This window comes from Benincasa hispida, chromosome 4 (assembly GCF_027475165.1).
Source record: "Benincasa hispida cultivar pf3 chromosome 4, pf3_genome.v1.1, whole genome shotgun sequence".
NCBI classification, from domain to species: Eukaryota; Viridiplantae; Streptophyta; class Magnoliopsida; order Cucurbitales; family Cucurbitaceae; genus Benincasa; species Benincasa hispida.
This window is the reverse complement of record NC_143481.1, coordinates 22807806-22817134: the sequence shown is the minus strand read 5'-3', so window position 1 is coordinate 22817134 and position 9329 is coordinate 22807806. Positions and strand designations below refer to the sequence as shown.

At 30.1% G+C, this 9329-nt stretch overlaps 1 long non-coding RNA gene across 3 annotated transcripts; it reads right to left on the bottom strand.

The window, feature by feature from the left end:
• Positions 1-1875: 1875 nt before the first annotated feature.
• Positions 1876-5257, bottom strand: LOC120076706 (uncharacterized). 3 transcript variants are annotated; one of them, XR_005481619.2, is made up of 4 exons: positions 4810-5144; positions 4544-4643; positions 4332-4445; positions 1876-2170 (listed from the first exon to the last, which is right to left on the bottom strand). It is a non-coding gene; the product is annotated as an uncharacterized LOC120076706 (long non-coding RNA). The 3 variants fall into 3 exon arrangements; XR_016529419.1 differs by having other exon boundaries at positions 4332-4448; positions 4810-5136; XR_016529420.1 differs by lacking the exon at positions 4332-4445 and having other exon boundaries at positions 4810-5257.
• Between the last annotated feature and the right edge of the window lie 4072 nt (positions 5258-9329).

Below are 9329 nucleotides of genomic sequence, written 5' to 3'. Positions count from 1 at the left end.
TCATAGTAGGACTATGATGTATTGTTCATTAGAGGAATCAGTAGTACTTAAGGAGTTAGATGTAATTACAGGAGAAAAACGGTAAATTGGCCCGACTATACTTACGAGTGATCTGTGAAAGGTTACTGTAATGTTGATTAGTTATATCCAATGGAAAAAGAAATATATCTGTAGTGAGAAGAGTGCAGTTGTCGATCTTTAGTGGAGTGTCCGACAATTAACGAATGGTGGATATCGTGATTAAATAGTTTAGTCAGTTATTCATGTACCGTTGGAGCTTCAAGCTACAGGTCCATAAGGTCCCCTTGGTAGCTCAATGGATTCAAGTTCAGAATCAATTTTTGGGTTAGTATGAAATGTTCAAATTAACAAGAGAGAATTTGATTATATATGATATAATTAAATTATTTCAATTATATGTGATATAAGTGATTTGATGTATTAAATACATTATTTGGAGGAATTAATATAAATATGATTTATATTAAATAAAGGAGAAAAGAACTATGGTTTATATATTACATATGATGTGATATTAAAACTATAGGTTATAAATATAATATGATAAATTAGTTATTATATTTATTTATAATAAAAACGGTTATAAGATAATTGTTTTATTTGGTTATTTTCTTTTGTCCATTAACCGTGCAAGTGGGAGGTTAATTTCAGTTTTAATAACGGAAGAATAAAATGAAAAGAGTTTTCATTTTTTGGTTGATCGCATCATTATCGCATAACAATTGATCGAGTGAAAGGAAACTATATAATAGCCCTTTCGAGAGAATAAACGACCAAGCAAGTTTTCTTGACGATTGTTCCTCGTTACCAGACGATCGAGTACCCACTGTCTATACGATAAACTATACTTTTCTCCCACTTACTCGATCGTATACTTCTTCATTCCTTCTACCAAATTTACACAGAGCTCACACCTCCTGAATTCTCACTCCGAGAATACCAAGGTAGCCTTCTGATGGTGTCTACTTACTGTTCGAGGGACAAGTATTGTTTGTTCTTGATCGAGGAGATTGCTGAGGATCAGACAGTTCGTGATTACATTGGGTGTTCGTTGTGTTCGTGATCATTTAGACTTTGTTGGGATGCCTGACCAGTGTAGATCGAGGGAATACGTGAATAAGAGTTCTTCAAAGGTATGTCTCTCAATTCCCTTTGTATTTAAGTTATGAAAGCATGCTGTAATTTTCTCTAAGTTGCATAATTATGGTTGTTTGTTTGTAAATGTTTTATTCTTTCACAATAGGCTTGGAAAGATCTTGTTTCCCCTCACTGATTCTCTTGAATAAGAGATCCTTCAACAATAACTAAGTTATGACTACCATAACTGCATGATAGTCAGAGCACTATAACACATATTCTAATCTATCACTTTTAACAAATTAGATTTTAAGAATAATGTTTTATATTATTACCTCTTAAAGGAACATATTTTGCTCGTTTGAACTCCACTTATTTATTGTATTCCCAAAATCATTGCAGCATTTCCTAGACAACAAAAATATAGTTGTAGATCTGGCCAACAAAAATCTGGCCATTGAAATATAAAATATGGCCAACAAAAAAAAAGTAATAAGTACGTGAAAATAAAAAATGGTAGGGATGACATGATACATTCTTCTAGCACGCTAATTATCAACCCATTGAAAAAATTACTACAAACCGTAACAAAACTCATTAACAAAAATATTAACATTAGGAACTAAATTATTTTCCATCAAAGCCATGAATAACTTATCAACAAAGCTAGAAGGCAGTAACATAGCAACAATGAAGTAGCAGATAAATAAAACTCATTAGCTAATTCTACAATAAAAATAGCATATGTTAAAATTGAAATGTTGATTCTAAAACCAGTTTCCTTCAAACCATGGGCAAATAGGAGAGTATTACCAAATGGCCAGCTAGATTGTCACAAACATTCAAACTTTCAATCTTCTCGTACTCTTGTTCAGTTCCTGATATAGATCTTCATAAAACTTCTAGAATGTACACAGATCAACAATTAAACGTGCTAGAAACGAACAACCCAAAATTTGTAAGCCACACTAAGAGAATAAAAAAGTTAATTAACATAACAACATCTCTCAAATTGATCTTGGATCTTGCAAGGGTCAATTGGATTCCACTGCACGTCGACATTAAGAGTAACCTGGAAGACAGTAACATATCCAAAACTAACTTAACAATATAAATTTGCTCGATGGAAACTCAATCATAATGGTATAGTATCAAAATAGCTATCTATAACAACTAATATCTAGACCATCAAATGCATAATTGAAATATATGTTATGACAATTTAACAATATAAGAGCGCTTGATAAAGAAACATTAGCTTCAAGTTCAATTACACTTTGTCAGTTCATATGAGCCCAAGTACACTTCAAATTGGTAGAGACAAAAACTTGAAGGAGAACCTCCAATACCCTAACCTACAGTGTCGACATCATCATTTATTGGTTCTTCCACTATACAAATCCATTTTCATTACCATTGCCATTGAAAGATAGAAATCGATCAATCAATAGCCACACTAGAATCAATCTAAAAAAAGGGGGAGGGGAAGATGGTGATGAAGAAAAAAACTAAGATTCTTATTTCTCAAAATCTTCACCATCTGATCTAGGAGAGTGGAGACTAACTTCAAGACCTTCTTTTTTTACTTTAAAGTGGTGAAAATTCAGCTTTAGAACAACCTTCTACAAAAGAGAAGAAAAGGCAAATATCAAGGAACAGAGTGAAAGGGGTAAATTGAGAAATGGAAACAACCCTTCATTGCTGAGAACGGGTCATAGGTGATAATGCCTGTGATTTTTCTTTTTTCTACAAAGAAGAAAATATTACGGTTTTGGATAAATAGTAGAGGGTAAAAATAGCAGAGAAGGAAGAAGAAGAAAAGAGGGAGAAGTGAAGAAAAGAGGGACGATTCACTATTGCTATTAAAAATCACCGATTCACGATTTGGAGAGACATCGAAACTGAGAAATCGCGAAGAAATTAAACAAGTAAAGTAAAGCTACAATCAATAGTAAAGTACAACACAAGCATTAGAGAAACTAAACAAATAAAACTTTGTTGAGTGATTTTTTAATGAAGAGTTCTTGAAGAAGGAAGGAGAAAATGGTGCAAGTGTAACAAAATGACAGAGGCAAATAAAAGGTTGAGTAATAGATCCCTTCTCTTCTAAGAGCAAAAATAGGCAAATCGCAAAATAAGCCACAAACATAAAATGCAAGTCGTAAATAACACACAGACGTGAAATGCATTTCTATCATAAATAACGAACAAACGTGAAATATCATCTTACAAGAAAATCAAGCTCCATGCTAATATGTTTTAGAAAATGTGAAATGCAATTCTATTTAATTTTTCAAAAGAAAGATGCAAAGAAATACACATATTACATAAATACAGAGATTGCAAAACTTATTTGTTAGAAAACTTTTCAATCCACACTTAAAATAGTGGAATTAGACTATTTCGAAAGCATAAATCTGCAAAATCTGCATAGAGCAGTGGCAACAAAGGCAACATTCAACACAATACCCAAAGAAGTGAGTCCAATGCAAAGAAAATGATAAAAAGGCAAAGGCAACATTCACAGTAAAAAAGATTTGAAATCACTAAATTTTACAGGAAAATTGAAATTCATTTTTTACATATACTCATGTCTGCAAAATCAAATATTAACCCCACAAAAACAAGTAATACTAAACAAAAACAACTAATGCTCCACAAAAACAAACCCAACAAGTTTATATTTTTGAAAAAAACCTACCTAAGTTCTTCAAATTTCCATATAAACATGGGGCAATTGGTACTCAAAGTCATTGACATAAAATTTGAAAGAAAAATAAAATAAAACATGTAAGCAAGTGAGTATAAAGTAACAAATTCATGAACATAAACTCATTGGAAAACAACATAACTCGTGACCTTATAAAATTACTTTTAGGATATGAAAGGGAGCCAAATTCTAAAATACGTTATTAGTAAGATACCATTTTCTATAGTTTAATTTTAGACTATGCACAAAAGTTACCCAAACATAATTAGAGCTACTGTCCATAATTGTTAATATGCTTTTAAATTCCACCTCTAAACTAATGCTTATTTTGTCTCCTCTCTATCATCTACAAGTGAACAATTTCATGGATCAACTAACTTGTACTTCTAATTATGATTAGGGTTTTTTAAAGTTTTTGTTTAAAAAATAACAGAAGTAAAGCTCTTTTAAGCCTCTTTTAAAGTTTAAATTGATTGATTCAGGAATTTTACCATTGAAATTGCAAGAACTAAAGTCTAAGTACCTTAAGGCCCTGACTTCATCAATGGAACTAGGAATCCCTCCTGAAAAATCAGTTTCATGGAGACCCAAAAATTCAAGGGATTTTTATTCACATAAGAGAAACCCTGGAAACAATCTACTGACATGACAAGAGAAACCCCATCATTGTCACGCCAACAAATTCTAAGAATATAAATAAAATTCTTTAGATGAAAAAAAAAACAGAGGTCTTACAGAGAGAGAGATTGGAGCTTCCAATTTTCAAATTCAAATGTTAGCTACCATTAAAGAAGAAGAAGAAGCTTCACAATGGTCTTCAGTGGTGCCTCTAGCACTGCAATAAATAAGTTCATTCCGAAGAAAAACAAATAAAGAACAAACAAGAGATGGTAACAAGGAGGGAAAAAACAAAGAGAATTGTAAGAAGAAACCAAAGACGATGAAAAGAAGAAAAACAATAATTGATGGCGCTAAAAAATCCCAAAAAACAAAAAACTCACCGCGGACGTCGAAAGAAGAAACCACCAAGAAGAATGTTGGAGGAGAGAATCATGACCGGCATACAGTGTTTTTAGGCAAACTACAACTGTTGATTCGTTGGTGGCGATGAGGAAATCGAACCGTGGAAATGAGGGAAAATGGAAGGGGAAATCGGAGAAAGGGGGAGGGGAGGAAAAATAGAAGGGAAAATCGGACAAAGGGGAAAGATGGAAGGAAATTTGGGAAATGAAAATTGGGGGAAATTAAAAAATGAGGGGGGAAATCAAGAGGGGAAAAATTCGTCAAAATGTTTTCACTTAATTTTTTTGCACTTTCAACAACGAGGTAATATGTTGCTGAAAGTTATTAACCTTTAGTAGTGTCAGTATATACGTCACAATTTTTTTTAATGACGCCAAGACAAATTTCGTGACTAATATTGATATTTTGTGACATGTGTTTTAAAGTGTTGCTATTAGTTAATTTTTAGCAACAAAAATGGTCTGTGTCACTAAACTTTTGTTACTGAAATTGATTTTTCTTATAGTGGCTATCATAATCCACTCCATGTTTAATAGTTGGTGTCCCAAACGTCTCCAACTAATTTCCATAAGAAATTAGTGGCAATGATTCTCTTATTGGTTTAAGAGTTTTCTTGTTTTTAAAAATATCCTACAATTGGTTAAAGAAATAGTCTATTGGTTTGAATAAAGATTCTCACAATGGTCTAAAAATAATTTCATTATGGCTAGTTGTAAGAGAGATGGCTAGTTAAAAAAAAAAAAAAAAAAGGAAAGGAAAGAAAATAGTTTTCCCTTTTTATTATTATCTCATAAATCGTCTCCTTTGATCAAATCTATAATTTCCGCAAGCAATCGTAAAAAAGTACTATTTGAATTTCAAACAAAGAGAAGAAGTTTGTGTGGTGATGAAGAAGTCGAAGAAAGATAAAGGAATTGGTAATGAAATTTTTATGCAATAAAAAAAAAATTGAAAGACAGAAACATACAAGAAAAAAACAACAGCGAAATGAACTAGATTCATTTTGATCTTAACATTCAGTTTTTAAACTATATTACTATTACTATCTATACGAAAACTCATAAATATCTTTTATCCATGTAACCCTGATTATTCTCTTCTATTTATTACATATTCGCATCACAACTCCTAAAAAGTCAAACGTGGAAAAGGTTAAGATGTAGTTAACTAAAATCTTTCCCTTCTAAGGAGATATATTTATTAGATTCTAATAATATCAATAAAGTTAACTAATCAAAAATGGTGGTACTGAGACAACAAAATCTTTAAAAATCAATTATTAAGCTCAAACTATAAAAAGTAAAACATGTACAATTGGTAGTGGCCCGTTGTTAATCTGATTTATGAAGTAAAATATAAAAGGTTAATGACATTAATTATTGCCTTAATTAGCCAGGCAAATGACTTCCCTATATGCTACAAAACAACATCAATAATACAACCAAAAAAAAAATTTGTTTGGGTTGAAACGCATAACTATTTTATATTTTCCTATTGTATAACAATGTTTTGTCTGAATAGAATCGTGATTCTTTTGGAGGTTATATTAATTAAAATTTTGAATTAATAATTGTATCAATCTAAATCACTTTTCTAAATGTAATTTATATCATTCTCCAAATTTGATTCCACATTTATCTTGTGAAATTAATAATATGTATCAATTAAATTATTTAGATTTTCATAAATAAATCAATGTATCAATACTCACAAATGTGGTACCAATTCTATAAAATAGACAATTAGAGTTGATACATGGATAATTCCGAAAGGAAAATTTTTAACTAAGAGTTTAAATTAATTTATTTATAAAAATTTAATTAGGAGTTTAATTTATACAATCATAAGTTTCACATGATGTTTTTTCAAAAACAAACTCGAGAGTATATATTAATACATTCACAAAGTTCAATGTTTAAATTGATATAATATTAATTTAAATTTTTTTATACAATCTAAAATTTAGAGATATAAGTTGATATGAAAAGGTATATTTTAAAAGAGAAAAAAAAATCGTAAATATACCAAACAAAAAATGAAAAAATTCTTATAAATAGAAAATTTTTAAAAACATTTAGAATTAAAAGAAAAAAAATCCAAAAATGCTTGGTTTGACTATTAAAATATCCGCACCTAGATTTGACTATTAAAGCTGTTTTTAAACCTTGAGAAAATTATTATCAAATTTTTTAATAATATGTATGCCTATATTATTATAATATTTTAAATTTGTAAAAAGTGGAGAATATCTATCATTAAGAGACAATATCTCAATCACGGTTAATTTCTTTTTAGTACAAATCACCGTTAAATTAAACATAGATAGATTAAAGCATAATTTTTATTTTGAAATGGGTGGTATTGGTTGACACGTGTTATACATATTTATTAAAGCCTCACACTATAATATAAGATTAAAATTATATGAAATGTGATGATCCCTAGAATTGAGTTCACGGGGCAAGACATGTTCTTGTTGAAAGAGGTCCACTTCTTAGTTGACAACAACATCGCCATATATGTGATTTTTTTTTTCTTTTTTTATGTCTCTTTATGAAAAATGCATCTCCATCAATGTAAAGTGTTTATACTTCTTCCAATTTTTATATGGGTATTCTACGACTAAAAAAACATACATTTTCAAGATAAGTTTGCTTGAACATTTTGATGTTTGATAAATATTTAGTTTTTTATTTTTAAAAATTGTGATTATTTTCTCATGTTTTTCATTCCGTAGTTTTTGTTTTTCTAAGTAAATATTTGAAATTTTAGTAAAATTATAAAAACAAAAACAAGTGTTTTAAGGTTTTTTTTTCTTTTTTAATTTTAAATTTCTTTTGGATTTTGAAAATATTTCTCTTTGAAAACATAGAAACTAATAAGTGGAAGTAACATTTATGAGCTTAGTTTTCAACAACTAAAAACGAATGTCTCATTTGATAATCATTTAGACTATGTTTCGTAACCATTTAGTTTTTTGTTTTGTTTTTTAAAATTAAGTTTATTTCATCCACATTTCTTATAATTTTTTCAAGTACAATGGTTGAATTCTCAGCTAAATTCCAAAAATGAAGACAACTTTTTGAAAGCTACTTTTTTAATTCTCAAGATTTGATTTGTTTTCTTAAACCATCAGTGAAAAGTAGATAACAAATGAAGAAATTCAAAAATGGAAGTATTGTCCACAGGTTTAATTTAAAAAAAAACAAAAAACAAAATGGTTACCAAACGGGTCTTAGTTATTTATTTTTTTCTATAAAAAAAACTAAACTTATTTCTTATCATTTCTTACAATACTTTTCATCTTTCCTAAGTAAAAGAGTTGAATTTTTAGTCAAATTTTAAAAATATTACAAGTTTTTAAAAACTACTTTTAGTTTTCAAACTTGGCTTAATTTTTTGAAAGATTGGTAGAAAATAGATAACAGAGCAAAATATTTAGAGACGAAAATGTTGTTTATAGACTTAATTTTAAAAAACGAAATATTATCGAGTGAGGTCTAAATGGTTATTAAACATGATTTAAATAATTTATTTTATAAATTATTCTTATACAAATTTAATCACAATGTAATAATATATGGTAACCACGTCTTGTGGATTATACCATATTGATCATTTGTTTGAATCTTCTCTTTATTTATATAAATGCACTAACAAATTTAAAAGCTTTTTATCAAATAGTTATTAAACATGGTTGCCTCATAAACAATGTAATTGTTTTATGTTAGGGAAGGAAATAAAGATGGAAAAGGAAAAGGAAAAGTGGAAGAATAAATTGGAAATGAGTCACCACATTCTGTCGAGAATTTGTTAGAATTATTTCTCTCCACCAAACAAAGCAAGTCATGTGTAATATTCTTTATTCTTTTGTATTATTATGTAACCACATTGAAGGACAATGTTATATAAGAAAATAGGCGGTATATATCTAAGCATTGATTGAATACAAAGAGAAGGAAGATGAAAGGGCATTCTCAAAACAAAACTTCTTATTCTTCAACTTGGTATCAGAGCAACCATGGCCAACATCACACTCATCGGAAGCTCCTCCACCACCGAACTAGTGAAGTTCAGCACTCCATCTCTGAATCAGCTCCTCAATCAGCTCGCCACCACAAAGCTAGAACGCGACAACTTCATGTTGTGGAAGACGATCGCGCTATCCATCTTGCGAAGCTACAAAGATAAATCCCCTGTCCACCGATATTTGTCCAGACAACTTCTAAAGCAACCTCCAACTCCCAAACGATTAGTGATGATAGAGTAAGCTCGTCAGTTGAACGATGTCTAAATCCTCAATATGAAGCATGACTGACCGTCGATCAACTCCCGCTAGGATGACTGTACAACTCGATGGCTCCAGATGTAGCCGTTCAACTTATGGGATACGAGAATGCAAAAGAACTGTAGGATGTCATCCAAGAGTTGTTCGGAGTTCAAGCTGATAGAAGATTACCTAAGGCAGGTGTTCCAATAGACAAGGAAAGGAAGTCAT